This window comes from Neodiprion pinetum, chromosome 1 (assembly GCF_021155775.2).
Source record: "Neodiprion pinetum isolate iyNeoPine1 chromosome 1, iyNeoPine1.2, whole genome shotgun sequence".
In the NCBI taxonomy this organism is placed as follows: domain Eukaryota; kingdom Metazoa; phylum Arthropoda; class Insecta; order Hymenoptera; family Diprionidae; genus Neodiprion; species Neodiprion pinetum.
Window position 1 is genome coordinate 8,371,965 of NC_060232.1, and position 18,842 is coordinate 8,390,806.

Sequence of the window (18,842 nt, forward strand, 5' to 3'; positions counted from 1 at the left end):
AGTCCACGTGATTCATTTTTGGGTGGGCAGTGAAAATGTACCAGGCTTAAAAAACACAAGTTTTACGGTATCGGAATATTCAGAAAGCAAAAATCTATTTTACTGTGCTTCGGAATGTGGAGTGTCAAAATATAGAAGTAACAATAAAGCGGGAAGATTAACGAAGTGGGTATCGTAGAATCGTTGAATTCTCAGTTATCTTGCGCCAGATAGACTGGAATAAAAGTTGAGGTAAACCAAAAGTTTGAAGCTTCACCGAAACTCGGGAAAACACTTTCTTTTTTCCAACGAGTTCTTGCCTCTGAATTATTTCAGGCTTTTACAATTGTTTCGCTCACGTTTTCATTTATCATAGCATACTTGGTTAATAGTTTGTTTTCAAAACACATGCAACGTATTTTGTTTTTCACATAACACTTACGAGATAATTTTCGTTAGCATATAAAGGAAAATTATACACTGTTCTTTATTCTTTTTTGCTGAACAGAACTTAAGATCTCGAAGAAATTAGTCGACGTTTTAGAAAGTTTCAAACAACATCGGACACTTTTTTTTTTATCCATGGCAAGAAGAAAAATGGGATCAGTAAATCAAACGTTTTAAATGAAATATTTGCGAATCGAACGAAGAGATTTGAAACTCGACGATTTGGGAAATTTCGAGGCTGGAGTTGGGGTGGAATGCTCTATATAATACACAGTTCTGGACAGATATATACAGTATTGTGTAGTAAAGTTTCTCAAACGACTTGATAATAAATCATTAGTGGGTCTGTAAACTTCGGTTTCAAATATCCCTGAAAATTAATTGCGTGATGATTAAAACGGGACGAGCGCGAATCCCGAGCGAAACGGGCGTTTGATCAATTTCACTTTTCATTGCTTATATTTAAAATTTCACATTTTTCATTTTGTGCCTTCATATAAATTCCTCCCTCATCTTCGTTGTAAATCGGGGGTTGAAGGGAAAACGAGATTCGGCGAAAAAATGGGCTTAATTCAAATTAACATTGAAAACGAGAAAACTTTTTCAGAAGGTAAAAGTCAAACTCCCCGCGTAGTTAATCATTCCAGAAACCTCTGAACTTGTCCTCGACAAAGTCCTGATTTCCTCCTGATTTTCTCTTTTCCAGACATGCCTATCAACGCCGTAAAGTTTTTAAATTATGCAACGTTGCTCATGGAATACCAAATGCCTCGATGCAATTAGCAAATGAACAATAATATATGAAAATAAAATACCGTATAAGAGAAAAAGATTCAGCAAATCTCACTAGGCAAGATGAACTTTTTTCACGAACTTGACAATTCTACAAACACTTATATATCGACGAGTTTGGTGATGTAAAAAAAAAAAACCAGTTTGCTGCACTTGAAAATCGATTTTAAACTCCGAGTTCGTTGATGATTTTTTTCTACGGTTGAGTAAATTCTTATTGCCAGTATTTAAATAAGAGTAATACCAAGAAATAAAGATCTTGATCTTTTAATCTGAAAACAAATGAGACACGTCGCATTCTCGCAGTAATTCATATTCGAGATTGACTGTATAGTTTAACTTTATACCTATTAATTTATCGAAAAGTGCGCTATGCAGATTTGGGCAACAGACGAGAGATATTTGGATGCGATAAAGTGGATGGAAACTTTTTTAAAAATGCCTCAACATTCCAATGCCAATTTAAATCGTGCAAGAAATCAAGGTGTAGAAAACTGGACAGAAATCTGCGCGGTATTGAAATTGACTTAAATCCGCAGTGTCGAAATTGACAGTGATGCATTTCTGTTCCAGCAGATATAGTTGTTTTAAAATTCGCGCGAGTCTAGCGGTGTTAAAATTTTTTCCACGAGTATTGTCAGGGCTTGTCGGTAAAAATTCGTGCCTAAATCGTGAATACGCTGCTCTCCAGTCCGTGACGACAATGGCTTGGATTTTTATTGTTGATATTATGTTGTTTTTTTTTGTTCAGTTTTTTTTTTTGCTGGCAGGGAAAAGGGGAGGAAGAGACTTTTTTTTTTTTTGTCCAGGATTTTTCCCGATGTTCCATTGTACGTTTTTACGGTCCAGTCGAACTGTGAAATTCATGTTCGTAAACTCCTCTTCAATTTTTTCGAATTGAAAAACAAAGGCGAGGCGATTCCTGATCTGGTAGAGAAAAAATCCGGGGATAGAAAAACCGGCGGAAATTATCTCGAGTCCATATTTTTCTTCCATTTGATTATTTTCCATCAAGCCTGCGAAGAAGTGAATCAATTTCCCATTTTCAGTCCTTTCCTCGGTCCTGATTTTCGGGGCAGTCGCTGAATCTTGTACCCGTTGCAGCGTTGCGATAATTCAGGGTTTTCAAACTTGCCTTTTCCCTCCTTCTCGCCTTTTCGAATGCACCAGCTGGTGCCGACGCGACGGGTGAAATTGCCATTAGGAGCACCGGGACGACTCGCGGTAATCGTTCCTTTTCTCCTCTAAAAATACGCGTTATGGTTCATGGTCATAAAATCCCAACCGCGTTGGCATTCAGCGGTGCGATGATCGCCGAATGCGTATGCCAATAAAATACCTAGTCTGTATTACCCTCTCGTGCAGGCGGCGTTCATTTTTCATGCCAATTCGATAAGGTACGAATACACGGACTGCCGCTTTACATGCCTTTACAGGATTCTTGCTAACTTCGACATGGAGATTTTCTGTTTCTTTTTTTTTTTAAGTTTTTAGTTACTCAATGTTCACCTACTATCTCATACTTCGCGGAAGAGGGTTTTCAGTCAAATTTGCGAATCTAAATTTATCAGGGAGCAGCATAGTTGAGTCGTAGTATTCTACAATTTTACAATATAACAAAATTTAAGGTATTCATTATCAATTATACGTTAATACGATTTTCTGTGCGATCTTTCAACGTGCGGTATTTTTATTTTTTCTTATTTCGTAATTTGGTATACTCGTTTCTGCCCGGGATAATTGCAGGATGTACCAAAAACAGGAATTTTGTAAAACTTGAAAATTTCTAGGAATCAAGATAACCTTGTTTCGTCGTGTGAATTAGAGAGGATTTTGACATTTAACTTGAATGCTGCCAATTTTGACAAATCAATTACAAGTATTACCGCGACGAATCATTTTACTTACGCGACTGAAGATTTTCTTGCTGGGCGAAAAATTTAGAGCTCAGGGGATTCGTAGCCTCAATGTTTATGTTCAAGACTTGTACGTGTAATGTATCAAAAAGTATAGGTACTGTAGCTGCACGAAATATCCACCGGAGAAGATAAACGAATGAGAGATAATAGAAATAGATAAATAAAAAAATAAAGATCTCGGGCGGTTATACATGATGAAGCTTTTTATGACGCTGAGCCAAGTTTTCTCCTCATATGATGCGGTCATCGATTTTTACCAAGCTTAAGATGGTCAGATGGCTTAAATAAAGTACGTCAGACTTCTCAAAGCTTCCGCACTGCGAGCAATTCCGTTGTAGCACGAATAGCAAATTAAGTTTCACTTGTCTGCGCTTATCGATGTCGGGTCGAGATTAGAGCTTTCAATAATTTTTCAAGGAAATTCGTAACTCGAAAAGAAATTGTTCGTGTTTTACGAAAGGTCGAGTTTAATTTTCGAATTTTTTTCAGGACCTCAATTAGTTCTCCGCAATTTTGTAACGTCGCCGAATCCTAGTTTAGATTTAATAAATTTTATAATGGGATAGCCAGGACGTAAGAGGATCCAATTTACAGTTCCATTATCGGTTTGGAGTCAAATTGTGTCGTTCCTTGAAGAGATTGAAGAGGAAGAGAACTAATTTTCTAAATATAGCGTTTCGTCGTAAAGTTTTTACTAAATGCTTTAACCTGGAAATAAGAAATTCAAGTTTTTAAGTAAGATCGGTGCGGTTAATGAGAAACTTCGCTGTTGTACGATAATTCTTTTCGATTTCCTTTTCTGTTTTTCAATCCTATCAAGCTGGGTGAAAGAGTTTCGATTCTTCGTTGGAACGGTCGTTTTTGCGAAGCAAGTATTTTTGTAATGTTATTTCAAATTACATTAAACTTTCCGACAGATTTCTCTGTTTCGTGTTATTTTTTCTAACAATATAAGTTGTTGTATTTAGCGATGCTACTGATTAACGTTGTGAAACGCATTGCATTCAATATTTGGATTGAAACTCCACGAACACCCTTCGAATTTATTAAGTTAGAATCTTTCTCCCGCGAATGATTTAACTGTCTTCAACTTTACATCCGTAATAAAAAGAAGTCGATAGTTACATCTGCTTACTCTTCAGAAGTTTTCTATCTATAATTACTACCAATCGGACAGATCAAACTGTGCAAATCTGTATACCATGAAACACGATTAATTCAAACGTCAACTCACCCGACAGTTTATTAAACAGAATTTGAATCGCCTGTTTAATTGCTACCCACGGAAACTTTTACCAATCAGGAATAAACCAATAATAGTACCCACATATTCATAATACTGACGAAAAATGTATTCTAAAATTCGGACAAATTCATCGTCCTGTGATTTATTCTCGATAAAATTCAAATCATTTTCGTGTTAGTTCAAGTCGTAATATTCCGAACAAAATTCATTTAAATTCAGCAAACACATCGATACCGATTTGCGATTTATTAAAAATACGTATTCCGCTCGAATGATTCTTTATTTTTCCAGCTTGCAAAGCTCTGGAGGTACAGTCGAGGCGGGGCTGGTATTCCGAATTTGAAACGTTCCGAAAGCGCTAGGTTCCGAATTTTTCGGTGGCGAAACTTCAAGCGAAGAAATCAAACATTGATGAAACATCAAAATTCCGAATGGTCTGAAATCCGACGCTCAAAGTTCCTAAAATGTGAGAATGAGAAAATGAAAAAATCTGTGACATCTAAATTCTGAATGATCGATGATTTTCAGTCCTGTGATTTTCTGGCTTAGCGAAATTTGACCACTTTGATCTTTCTTTGTTTGGGATTTTAGATAATTTTATGTTGGGAATCGTAGTCGTTCTGATTTTTAGTTTTTATAATTTCTTACACCCACTCGTTGAGTAAACAACTCTGTGTGAGTATATCTTGACTTTCGGAATTCAACTCCTCGAATCTTTATTTTTCGGAATTTTGCCCTATCGGAACTTTACTTTTTGGAACTTTGGGCCGTCGGGTTTCCGACCATTCGAAACTTTGTCGTCTCGTAAGAGTTTGATTTCTTTGCTTCAAATTCCGTCACCAAATAATTCGGCATTATGCGCTTTCGGAATTTTTCAAATTCGTAACTTCAACCCCGCCCTTTTCCGCCGGTTTTCACGCGACGATGCAGGGGTTCTAAATTTGGGGGAACGACATCCTGTTACACAACAACTCAGGAATGTTATTCGGTGGTCAAGGAAGAACGCCTTTTCCCAGGATGAGATAAGCTCGGGCAAGTTTAAATTGGCAGAACGGCCGGATCCCCGGCGAAGATAAGGGCGGCGCAGGTTCGAGGGTCCCTTTTCGCGTCAAATCATTCCCCGGGATATAAAACGTACCTTTTCCCTCGCCCATCTCCTTCGCACGCAGAGCTCCCAGGGTAAACGACAGGGCGCCAATCAGCCACCACACATGCAGCAGCATCGAGCTTGCTTTGATGAACTCCAGTTTGACGCCTTCAATTCCTTCCGGGTCACAAATTTTTTTTCTCACTTTTATGCGGTTAAAAAACTGTCCACTTTTCTCAGCCTTCGATTATCCCGCTTCCTATTTTATCGCGGTTGAGACCGAACTTTTCGTTTTTTTTTTTTTTTCTCCACACAATTCTACAACAGTTTTATATTCCTGAAAAGTAAATTTTTCAACATTCAAAGGAGCAACAAAAATTCTCTGCAATTCTTTGTTAATTTCTACGCGCCAACTATTTATATCTCTTTTGGTTTCTAGATCTGCGATTGTTAACGAAATATTTACAATTGCGTTTATAAAGTCGTTCAGTTTATTCACAGTGTTTTTAAAGGTCTCTACGCGTGGATTTAAAGTGATGGAAAGAAATTTTAGCTCAGAGCGACGATGCGACCGGTAAAGAGTGGTTTAAAATTTAACACATAAAAATTCATCCCCACTTTAGAGTCGGCAGATATTGCAGGGAGATGGATATTTTTTTTTTTTTTTACGAGTACAAAAAACGAAGGAGCGGGAGGGGGTGGTAAAAAAAAATAAATGGGCAAAAATCAAATATGCATGATAAATATGACAGGCAAGGAATGAACCGAGGGGAGGATTACATTAGTTAAACGAGAAAGAAGTCATGCACCATCTACACAGACAGTGAAAAAGTTTTCAATAAAAGAAAATGAAATTTCAGAGTGAAATAAACGTATTTATCTACGTGTATATAAATTATTGCCTGTCTCGATTTATACAAATTGCTTAAATCCCTGGCGTGTGACAAAAAACAAATAATTTTTATCACGTAAATTTCAATACTTGACATATTAAAAACGAAATGAAAATGAATCGTGTATAATCGTCTCAACTTGGTAAAACAAGTTCAATTGAATAAGAAATAACCGTTGCGATAACTCTGGCATTCGCGTTGTCCCCCTTTTTTTTCTCCGTGTCATTCAATACTAATCCCACGATATTTCAACTGAAGCACTGCTACAATTATTGGTCTGAGAAATAATCTTGTATTATTCCCTTCGAGTTAGTTTAACGAAGGGTGAATATTGATCGTTTTTAAACGTACGAAAAGAATCAAAGGGTGTTACATATTTTATCAGATTTTCGATATTTATCCTTATCTGTAGTTGCGAATTGCATGCGAATCACTGTGATGACTGTGATGACTATGCAAAAATCAAACGCTTCAACGATTTTTTTTTTTTTTTTTACATTAATAAAATCACAGCTTTGATAAGATCTATATAACAATTCAGATATACTGCTTATTTACACTTGACTCGAATCAATCTCACAGTTTTGTCAGAATTATAACGAAAAAGTTTCATTGACAGTGCAATACTTGGAAAGTAATAATTATTTCTTCCAATAATTGATTCGGATTCTTATTTTCATTACGGTAATTGAATAATTTTATCGGTCCTTCTGAAAGAAAAATAAACACCGAGAAACAAACCAAACGAAAAGTAGCTCGAGGAAAGTATCCATGCCATAATATGTTGAAATAAAATCAATGCAGCTGATTGTGAGTAGTTCAAGTAACATCACGTACAGTATCGGTCAGGATGAGGAGGTTTTGCTAACACCGTCGGGCTAATGATTGATAAAGGATTATAATCGGCCTTGGCCCCACTTCGGAAGGTCTTCGGGTGTTTGGGGCTCATCAGATTATTCAGATATGGATGAAACGTTAATTAAGTCGAAGTGGCATCTTCGTGCTTAATGATCAAACTTCTTCAAGAAATTTTTTCTCCCCACAGCTTTCGTCGATTAACTTTTTCTTCATCCTAACGTCATTCGATTTAATCACCACATCAATTCCCGTGCTACAAAAAATACGTGTCTTCCCCTTTCATAACGATTCGATAAGGAACTCTATACACATCTTTGAGAATATTCAACTCGAACCGAAAGTTGTCGGGAATAATTTTTTCAACGAACAGGAATAATAAACTGATCGACAGTTCTGCTCCGAAGAGACTGACAATATTTATAAACGTATAATGTAACTGAAGAACGAACGTGCGTCTTATTAAATTTCTACTAGATTTATTTATCGTTATTTATTATGTTTATTATTTTATTTAACAAATCCTACAAGCTTATTTTATAAACCTTGTTAAAATGCTCACACATCAGGTTTAGAATAACGTTCTATTAAACCAAAAAAATACACATTAAAACGTCACGTATTAAATTCCATATTTATAATACACATAGACGCTGTGGTTGAATCGTGAATGAGGTGAAAAAAAAAAAAAAACCCAGCTATGAAAAATATCGCTACCAAATCAGGTACGATAAAAGCAGAGAAACAGGAAAGACGCCGTTTATTTATTTACGTTTATATGTGTATATATATGTGTGTGTGCGTGTGTGTGTGTGTGTGTGTGTGTGTGTGTGTGTGTGTGTGTACAATAAACTCCAGTGATTGCGGTGAATCGGCTGTATTACAAGTAATTGATTCACGCGAACTTGAGAGGTGTGAAATTACTGAAATTACTGAAATTACTGATATTACTGATACCGATAAGCCTGATAAGGTAACGCTGAGAGGAATGCCGACACGACGACTGTGTCGGTCTGCGTCTGGACCGAAACTGAAGAAGCGTGAGCACGAGGATCGTTTCGCGGGGTGCAGGACCGGCGAATGTGAGACTCGGCGGTGTCGCGGCTGCGCGGATATCGCCAACCTGTGCCTAGGCTACCCTAGTTCCTAGAAAAGTCACCTGGGAAAGGATCTGAAAGCCTTAGAGGATGCTTTACAGTCACTGTCAACGCTGTCCGACAACGGAGACTTCCTCAAGTTCACTGGTGAGGACGCGGTGAGCGGACGAATGATAACGATGATGGAAAGAGAAGGAAACGTTGGGAGCGTTAATGAAACTAAACGTACAGAGGTATTAGAGAGAAAATCAATCTTTGGCAGGGGTCGAGTATTGTTTGGCTTGCGTCAATTTCGGACGATCTTCGAGTTGGGAAATTATCATTTTCCTCGACGTTGGGTACGCGGGATCGCGTTGAAGTTCGAACTTTGATAAGTTCCCAAAGCGTCAAGTTCGGAATTTTTTTGTGGCGAAACTTTGAGTGAAACATCGAGCTTTGGCGAAACATCAAAGTTCCGACAGGTCAAAGTTCCGGAAGCGCAAAAATGAGAATATTTTAATATCTGAAACATCGAAATTCCGAATGATCGAAGATTCTCAGTTCTGTGAATTACTGGCTTGGAGAAATTTAACCAATTTGATCTTTCTTTGTTTTGCATGTTTCGATGTTTTTGTTTTCGGAATCCTGGTCATTCTGATTTTCGGTTCTTCTGATTTTTTTCACCTACCCGTTGAATAAACTACGTCGTATGAGTACATTTTAATATTCGGAATTTTATTTTATCGATACCTTATTTACTTTTCGGAACTTTGCTCTGTCGTAACTTGAGTTTTCTAAATCTTGCATTTCGGAACTTTGAGGTGTCTGGTTACCGACAATTTGATACTTTTATATTTCCTAAAAGTTTGATTTCTTTACTTCAAGTTTTGGCACCTAAAAGCTAGGAATTAGACGCTTACGGAACTTACAAATTCGGAATTTCAACCCCGCCCCAGGTTCACCAATCTACGTACATCGCCTAAAAATCTCACCGTAAAATGAAACTTCACATCATCGTGGATGAATTTCAATCGAGACTTGGAATTCCGAACGGAATAGATTATATTCCTTAATGGTTTGTTTTTTAATGGGATTTTCGCATTCTCGAAATAAACTCAAACGAATATCAAGCATTTTGTTCAATTTAAATTTTTTCTATCAATTTCAGCAGCGCACAGGTGTCGTTATTTTATTTTCCAACTTCAGGTGATCGAATCAATAAATATTCATTGCAATGGTTTCCGGCAGATATTTCATGACCTGATTAAATATTCAGCTGCAGCTCGTGCATGGTAAGAAAAGTTTCGCTGAATGTAGATAATTGTTATTCGAACCAGTAGATTATTTTCTAGGAGTTTTTGAAATACATTCAATTTTCATGGTGATAACGGAAAAACCGTTGGATCGATTTACTTCAAATTTGAAACCCAACACTTCAGTAGTCTCGAAGATGTAATCTTCATGTTTTTATATAAGCTTTTTCGATTTCAAACTGCAATTTGTTAACTTTACGAAGGTAAACTCATTTTTCGCAGCCAATGTAGTTCGAATTTGATGTAAGTAAATCGCTTCAATTACACTTCGGTAATTTGAATACGTATATAATTCACATCGTACAAATTTTACGTACCTGTCAACTTTTACCGGCATTATCCTTAGCTGCTAGATTATTGACTGTAAAAGTCAAGACGAAACGTGTATGACTTGTGGCCGCGTTGCCCGTTGCGCAATTACCGTAAAATATATGGAAGATTTTGAAGCATCATATTGAAGCGAACGCGACTGTCGAAGACCGGATTTCGATTTGAGAATCTCATCCGACCGAGGAATCTCAAAGAGAGAAGAAAGTGCGCTGATAACGGGGAAATAGTTTTTCTCTGTCATATCCGCAGTCGTTAACTTGGCAGGAAAGTACTCGAGATGAAAATCTCAGGAAGTAGCGAGCGGCGACTTTGTGGTCGTGTTCTAAGTTTTCCTAAAGCTACACTGAGAGAAATCTCATTTCTTGCAGTTGCCAGAAAATTCGAGTAGCGCGAGTCTCGTTGCACAAATATAGTTTAACAGGGTGGCCTGATTTTGGTCACAGAAAAAATGGTAAACATCAGTTTTCCATCATGTGACTTGGAAATGATTTTTTGAGTTGGCAAATTTACTTTTTCATGTCGAGATAAAATATTAGCATACGCTGACTTTTTTGTATATCATAATAAGTTTTTTTTTCAATTCGAATTGAATTTGAACCGATTATACGAGTTAATAAGCAGATCGATTCAGATTTAAGTAACTTACTAGAACTGGGAAAATGTCAGGAAAGACTGAGTCTTAGGTCCTGGAAGACTTGGAAATGTCATGGAATTTTTGTTCTCTAAATTTTCTGGCCAGCCTTTTTAGACAGTGTTGTAGTTTTAAAGAAATTTTGTTGAGACGTGTATCAAGTAATAAAATAGAAATAGGAATCTTCAACAACCAGGCGACATTTCCCTGAGCCGAAAACTGAATGGGGATGTTAAAGTTTCTTTGGTGAAACAATGTAACACATTTACCCTTGCCCATCAATTCCGCCATCTGTTCACCCGGATTAACATTGCCCGATTAGAAAACTCTATTTCGGTAGACAACGGGGGTCGTCGTCAGAAGGAGCGCACGGTTTTCTCTCGTGTAAACGCAGCTGTTTCACTTTGGTAATTTCAATCTTGAACACATTGAGACTGAAAATAACAGCCAGAATCGAAAGCTGAGCTTTGCGTCAAGTCATTTCGTATCCTCGCCCAGGGTTTCTCTTTCGTAAAATCGAGTTGATGATAATTACTCTTTGGTTTCCAATAACAATCAGATTCCACGAGGACTGAAAACCCGCTTTTCCATGGCGACAACTTTTCGCCCTTTGAGTGAATTGACGATTAATCGAAGAATAAATAACGGTGGGATGTCCACCAAACGAAACGTCCTGTTGTTGCCATGGGTGGTCAGATTTTCGGATAAGTACCAGCGTGTCTCTCGAAAAGGCTCGAAACGAATGCCAACAATTTTCGCGTACGAATAACCGACAGATATTGAATAAGGGACGAGGTCCTACTCGCGTTGTGTAAAAGGTTCTTTTCAGAGTCTCAACTGAGGAAGTTTTTTTTTTTTTTCTTCTTCAGGGTCGAAATCGTTTTTAAATCAGTTGTATGAATCGACCGGCGAGTTTATTTGTAATATATATATATATATAACTGCTGCAAGTAACTCGTGTGCGGAATAAAATTTTGATTGAGTTTATATATTGTGGTTTTATGAACAGAATTATTACAATATTTTATTCGCAAAATGAATAACGAGACTGCTTTCGTTGTTTAACTTGTAATAAACACGTGCAAAACCGCGTTGGTTTTTTTTTTTTGTCTTTCTTGTTTTTTCCTCCGTCAGTGCGGCCAATTAGTTACGGGTGACTGTGATCGTAAATCCGTGAAAACTGGATGATCCCACGTATAAGAACGGAGCTTTGGATTTTAGTTTGAATGATTAAACCGGCGTAATGAAACTTTCATGTTTCAGAGAAAATATCGCCACGGCGAGAGTCCCGGGACCGCATCGTTAAAACCGCAGTACTAAATCCTCTCCCTGCAGGAAGTTATAAATATAAAATAATCATGTTACTCGCGAAAGGATTCCGCTGTAGATTGGCACAGAGCTCTGTTTCGTCGTTCTAGATTTGTATTATCGTTATTTACTTTTATTTTTCCAAGAGCTTTATTTTTATTATTTTTTTTTTTCATCAACCCTTTTTCGAGTATGTATACAACGTGGTATATGTTTGGCGAATAATTTCACTGTTAATACGCGTGACAAATTCGCGTGTCTTGACCTTGCGGAAAAAATGTGTTAAATTTGAAGTTTGTGATTTATCGAAATCTGCGTAATTGATCGTGATCAATGATATCTGCAGTTAAGAACGACAATTCAAGTTCCACCTCAACGACAAATTGAAATGAATAAACAATCGATTGTTTGGCTCGTGTTTTCACCTCGGTTGGCAAATTTACAGAAACGAAAACACAGGAAAGATAATTTTCAGAATAATTATTGATCGAAAACTAGCCGAGTGGGAAAATTAAATAAAAGTTTTCGTTACGGTCTGGCTGCTTCTGAATAATACCCCATGTAATTATGTCACATAACCGTATCAAATTCGCTCAGCTTTGCGGAAAATATTCATCAGCAGTATAATATTGCTTCTATTCGTGATTATTAAAACTTCGTTTGAAGTTCGTTCATCGTCCAACGTCGATATCGTAATGAATTCGATACCACGATGTGAAGGATGAATGTAATGAATTTCGTATACACCAGTTGTACGTAAAACTGAGCATTACGATTGTGACACAAAAGGAAATACAATTTGTCTGAAATTATAACTGCATTCAGGCATGAATAACTCTACTCACGATGATTTGCCAGCGAACTTTGACTACGAGCTCCAGGGTATCAAATAAAGCATTGTTGGACATAATTTTGACGCGTAAAAAATGGAGGGCATATTTGTCGGTTGTGTTTCTTATAGGCGCGAATTTAAAACCATACCGAAATATATATACATATATACTCGGTTACGCATCCCGAGGTAAGACGAATGGGGGTAAAAACGAGAAAACTCTGAATAAACAGAGGCAGTGAGAGGGGACAAGAACTACCCGTGGGTATAAAACAGTATGACTATAGTCGTAAACAGGGTGATTTATTTCACGAGAAATTTAGTGACGTTACCTCGACAAAGAGAGAGAGAAAGAGAGAGAGAGAGAGAGAGAGAGAGAGAGAAACAAATGTGGGCGAAGGGACAGAGATAAGACGAGGATGAGGAGAGATAAATAAGTGTCTCGAGATTTAGAGAAGTTCCCGCCTTCCGTCGCAGCTCCTTTACTCCCGCCTCGATAAAACTTCCGGCCGCTCCTCCCATTTTCCGAATTTTCAATGCGCTCCGAAATGCCGAAAACTATTGCAATATTTGCTTTCTGGTTTTCTCAAACCCGTTTTAAGTGAAAAAAAAAAAAATGGTTTTTTTCAAATTTTATCGCCCAAAAGTGTGACTTAAACCTTCACTTTTCCTTATCATTTATTCACACCTCGGAGAATTTCGCAAAGGGATCGCCGTTCGTTTACAAACAAGGGACAGACGGATTCCCTCCGAATATCGTTCCGTTGCAGTCGATCGATCCAATTGAAAGTCGGAAGCAAGACTCGCGATTATCAGTATTCGTGTTGTGTTTCTCGTCAGCGAGTGATCCTGCGGGATCAACTTGCTCTCATCCATGTAACAATAATTTTTGATTGGAAATTAGGAATTTTGTTTTTCATGCAAATTTATGCGATCGATTTTAAAAAGAGTTCATTCCTGACACGCGTCAAGGGGTTAATTCGTGGGTATTGAGCGTTGAAGGACGTCAGAGTTGACAGAATTTTTTTCCAACAGCGGCACGAATTCGCGGTTCGTTCGAGTAAGAAGAAATAAACTTGGATCGTATGTATCCAGGAGTGAATACTTGATATGCGAATGATAAAGGGGACCGAGAAACCGAATTCAACGGTATCTCTTATACGCGATCTATAAATATGTCGCGGATTGAGCCACCGCAGGGCATTTTATCAGGGAAATCGGATCACACCGAGAACGAAGAAAAATAACGGGGATTCAGTTTATTCGAATACCCGTATCTCTGTACGCTGCATATAATCCAGCTTATATATCTGCAAATCGACTCTTGACGGATAAAACATAATTTCGCGATTTGCTTTACGTTGTTACGAGATATGCTGTAGTATAGAAAAATCATTTCTCACCGCAGTCTGATGCTGTTTTTTTTAAATTCATTCAATTCATCTTTAGAACTTAGGCTGTGTAAAAATCTGACGGTAAACGGATCAGTTCTATCTCGTTTCAGAAGACAGATCCTTTGAACAAGTGATGTAAACGGATTGACAACCCGGCATATTTGCGCCAAGACCTCTCTTTTCATTGCTGAAAATGTTATTTAAGAGTGAGGAAATTAAACGGAAATAGATGAAGGAAGTCGACGGTGTTTCGGTTTTTTTTAGAACACGTGAAACATCCCATCTGGTGTAACTTGTAGGCGGATAAAAAGGTTTCGTGGATATTAAGTCGCCGTCGCGGCAAGTATCACTGCAGATATTTCAGAAAAGCGAATTAACAGCACACTGCGAAAAATTTCATTTGTTATAGTAACTAGAAAAATTCGGTAAAACAGATATCGTTGAAAAAACTGTTTGAATATTGTTGGAATTACGAAACACGAGGTACGCCTAACCATTTTGCGCTAGCGTCGATCCTTTTTTGGTAATTGCAACGCAAAATCCGTTTTTGAGGTTTACTCTACTTTTTTTAGTTAAACAAGACTTCAACGTCAATTTATTTTTGCACAAGCGTTAAATTTTCGCAACAGTTACAAGAAAATATAGTAACAGTGATCGTAATGAGAAAGAATAGTAACAGATACCAGACTTTCTGGTAACAGCTAGGAAACTAATTTTAATTTTCTACCTAGAGCTATATTTTTCGATTATGGTAAAAAATGTAAATAGTTAAAGACTGAGCGGTAACCGGAACTAAAAACTTCTCTCAGTGCAAACACAAAAGCAACAAATGAAGAAGAACGATGGGAGGATATGCATAGATTATTACGCTTCTGGCTGTCCAGGACGATTCGCGAAAAAATGTCGATAAGACTGGTGAGAATGGCGATCAAAATCCCGTTAAACAATTCCCACCCACTTTGCAAGCGACGTTGAAAATTCATTGAGCAAACAGTGCTGACAGTGAAAATTATACTTTCTCCAAATTACAACTCGAGTTCTTTCGCTGCGGGTCGAGGGAAAATCTTTTCTTTGTCACTGTGTTCGAAATTCACTTTGCAAAGGCTGCTCAAATCTTTTTTTTTTTCTCTTGGTGAAAAAAATCACAAGAATTTTTATTATTCTTTGCAGTGAATGAAAATTTGAGGCTATGTACGTATGTCGCTTGAAAAAAGAGACGGTTCAGGTTTAATTAAGGGTGAAATATTTTTCTTAACTTGTAAATAAACCACCACTCGATTCTCGACGTTGTATAAATTTGACGGTATAATGAAAGAAGAGTGCAACGGGAGTTAATTAATAATGGTAATTTTGCGCTTGCTGAAAATTAACTGCTAGATTTCCGGGATTCTCGTGAAGCCAAAACGCTATTTGCGTTTCCGTGAAAACGATTTCATTGCCTTCGGCTTCCCGAGACCCTCTAGCCTTTGCATATATATACAGTGCTCTTCTCCGGGCATTGTCCTCGGGGCGAACAATGGTTGGGGTATCCTTGACATGCCTAATTAATACTGCTACACAAGATTATTCTCCGCCTCGTCTTGCGGGAAACCCCAATCCCGTCGTATTACTTCAGCGTTTACTTACTTACCTTGGGAAAATTTCCTCCAATCTCATCGATAATACTCAGCGTAATTTTAACTTTAAACTTCTTCGGGGGATTATTATTAATTGGGAAGCTGGTGCCTGAATCGGTCTAAATGTTTCTCGGATTTTCGTCAATTTATATACGAAGCTTATCGATGTCGTACGGACGTCGCGATTATTATTGAAAAAAATAAATAAATAAAGAGCTCGTTCCGGCAATTTGCACCAAATTATTACCCAAAAGATTCAATCACTTCATCTTACGGCTGTATAATTTTTATTTTATGATTTCGAATAAATTTTCCTCATTTATCTTTCAAGGAACGTGATTGAATATTACGAAATTCATTAACGAGTACCTATATCAGATTGAATACAGCTCGGTCGAAATGTGTCATTGTATGCGGAAGGTGGAAGAAAAAAAGCTTTGCGAAATTATCTACACAATTTATTTCAAAACGCTCTCCGAGTTTCTGTAAATTGACAATATCAAGGACTGACAAGTAAAAAGAATTCAAAGAGTCGTTAAATTATCGAATAGAATTCCAACATCGGAAAACGAGAATTTCCTTTCACCGAAAATTCATTACATTCTTCGGATTGAGTTGGAAATCGTCAAATGAATAGAGACGCGACGCATTTCAGAAACAAAAAAACTGACCGTTTCTTATTTATACAATTTTTTTAGATTCCGTTTCTTCTAAATACAAGATTTATCTGAATAATGAAATACCACGACTCAACTGTAGACAAGAATAAATACTGAAATTCAAATCGTTCGTTATTCAACAAGTGAGACATAAATTCCTCAAATTGTATTCGCAACTCATTTTCTTACATATTCCGAATTTTACCTCCAACAATGTTCAATTATCCAGAGAAACGAAACGTTCCAGATATTCGGAAGCCAAAAAGTGACGTACAAGTCTCCGCGGCTGAAGGGATGAAAAGAGCTGGAAAATTTCAAATTTGATCGAATACGGCCAAAAAACTTTACGCAAGGGGTTTTCAAAATCTGATTTCAGGTTCGTAATCACAGAGCCCGAAAAATTATAAATTATGTAAAACATGTACATGTGTAAAGGGGTAACTTTCTCGGAAATGAATCATTCCTTCAATTTTCGCGATTTTCATGATTTTCTTCAATCGATTTGTCTCTAACAATAATAATTTAAATTATATCGCAACAATTACTCTCGAGTATTGAAAGCCCATTAAAAAAATGTTTTCAAATTTCTCTAAATATACAAAAAAATGTATACAAAACAGGCGGTAAGAATACTTACGACTATGACTCGAAGGGTTAATCAGCAGGACGTAACGCGATTTTCGCGAGTTTTAAAAACTTTTCCGCATCGTCCATGTAAGAAATTCAAACGAACCTCCCTTTCTCCGCTTGAGTTAGGCGAGTAGCGTTTGCGAAAAAGGTAAAACGAGGCTGTCGAAGGTGGCGGAGTCGAGAACTCTCCCTGAGAATAAGGGACGAAGGGTAAACCGAGCGAAGTCAGCGACGTGATGTAAACGAGCAGTTTGGTACAAGGCACCTGCAGTAATAATTTCTCGCTGATGCGGAAGGCCGCTGTACGATCCTCGGAGCGTTTCCTGTTCAGTGCATTCTTCAGGGGGACGAAGTAGGAGGAGAAGTAGGCAAAGGTGCGTTTTGTTAGGGTTTTCGCGTGTGCGTTTGCACAATTTGCAGTACGAGTTTCATCTCCTGCAACATAAAGTCAGGAATGCAGCGACGCGACGCGAAGAGATATTTTTTGCCCTGCGGCCACCCTTTCGTCTGCTAGCTGCTAAAAGTTTGGAGTTTAGATCCGCGATCCTCGCAACCCCCAGGGGTTAAAATAAAAGAGTTTATTTTTAGCGTGAAACTTTTTAGCCGAGCCGGAAGTTGATAATTTTATTGGTGTTTTATTACAAGTTTCGTTGGGAGTAATCTCCCGGTCCTTTTTCAGCTAAGTGAAACTCAGCTGCTGCACCAGCAGTTGGGCGAAAACAACTGGCCGATGCACCGAGCTGCCGCACGGACAAAGGATGGAAATAAAACACCCCCGACTCCGGGGATATAAGGTGGAAAAATAAAAATCGAAAAGTATCACCGAGATTGCCAAGAATGGAAAATTCTGTATTTTACCACCACTTTTTCTCCACCACGTCGAGCTAGCCGCCAAGTAAAAGCTGCGTTTCCGTTTACCGTTTAACCGACGAATTCTTCGCTCAAACTGCACTTTTTTCAAAGACGAGATTATACCGTCAACCATATTTATATACGGATCGCGAAATCGATGTAGTAGGGAAATTAATTGCAGCAAAAAATACTAACGAGTCAAAACACGAACATGGCTATCAGCGATTATTACCCTATTAATTCTTGGGAAGGAGAATAAGTGGTAAAAGACTGGAACGTAAGAATATCGAACTTTTGTCGTTAACCCCTTGAATGTCAGTGAAGCAAATGTGGGCAGAAAAAAATCGTGCTACTTTTGTGCCCTAAATCTATGACATTTTTTTCCAGGATAAAAGTGGTACGAAAATCTCATTTTCGCCTAACTTCTGAGGGGTTAGGGCGAACAATTTTATGAAGAAAATTTTGCCATGGTGTCAATGGTTCCAGAAGAAATGGAAAATAGAGAAAATGAATAACAGTGAATAGTTTTATATGAATTATATGAATGAATAGAATTTATATAAATAATAGGGTGGCCCTTATTTAGGGTGTAGGTGAATTTTTTTTCCTTTGCAAACAATTCGAAAACAATACAAAAATTTTTCCAGATTTTCATCTAATGCTTGTTTTTTTCGCCGTAAGAATAACATGGGATTTTACGATCACTTCACACTTTATTTTTTTTTTTTTGGAATTTTAATGAAAAAAATATAAATTGAAGGGGAATTTATCAAGTATAGTGATTTCGTTCCGAGGATATTTTTTTCATTCTGATGGCTCCATTTTTCAATTACTTTCAGTGAGTTTCTGATCGAAAATTCTGAACATCGCGTGTCAGGTATACTATACTTAACCTTTACATCCATTTTTTATTAGAAAAAAAAACGTATTCTGGAAAAGAGCCAATTATACTTGAGCAAACGCCAGTTTAATGCAGATTTTTC

General features: G+C 37.5%; 1 protein-coding gene and 1 long non-coding RNA gene across 2 annotated transcripts in view; both read right to left on the reverse strand.

Moving 5' to 3' along the window:
• Sol1 overlaps positions 1-18,842 on the reverse strand; it is a 359,519-nt gene that overhangs the window by 104,555 nt on the left and 236,122 nt on the right. The window lies entirely within an intron of this gene.
• LOC124213676 (uncharacterized) lies at positions 5,718-8,223 on the reverse strand. Its single transcript, XR_006881935.2, has 2 exons — positions 8,176-8,223; positions 5,718-5,986 (listed from the first exon to the last, which is right to left on the reverse strand). It is a non-coding gene; the product is annotated as an uncharacterized lncRNA (long non-coding RNA).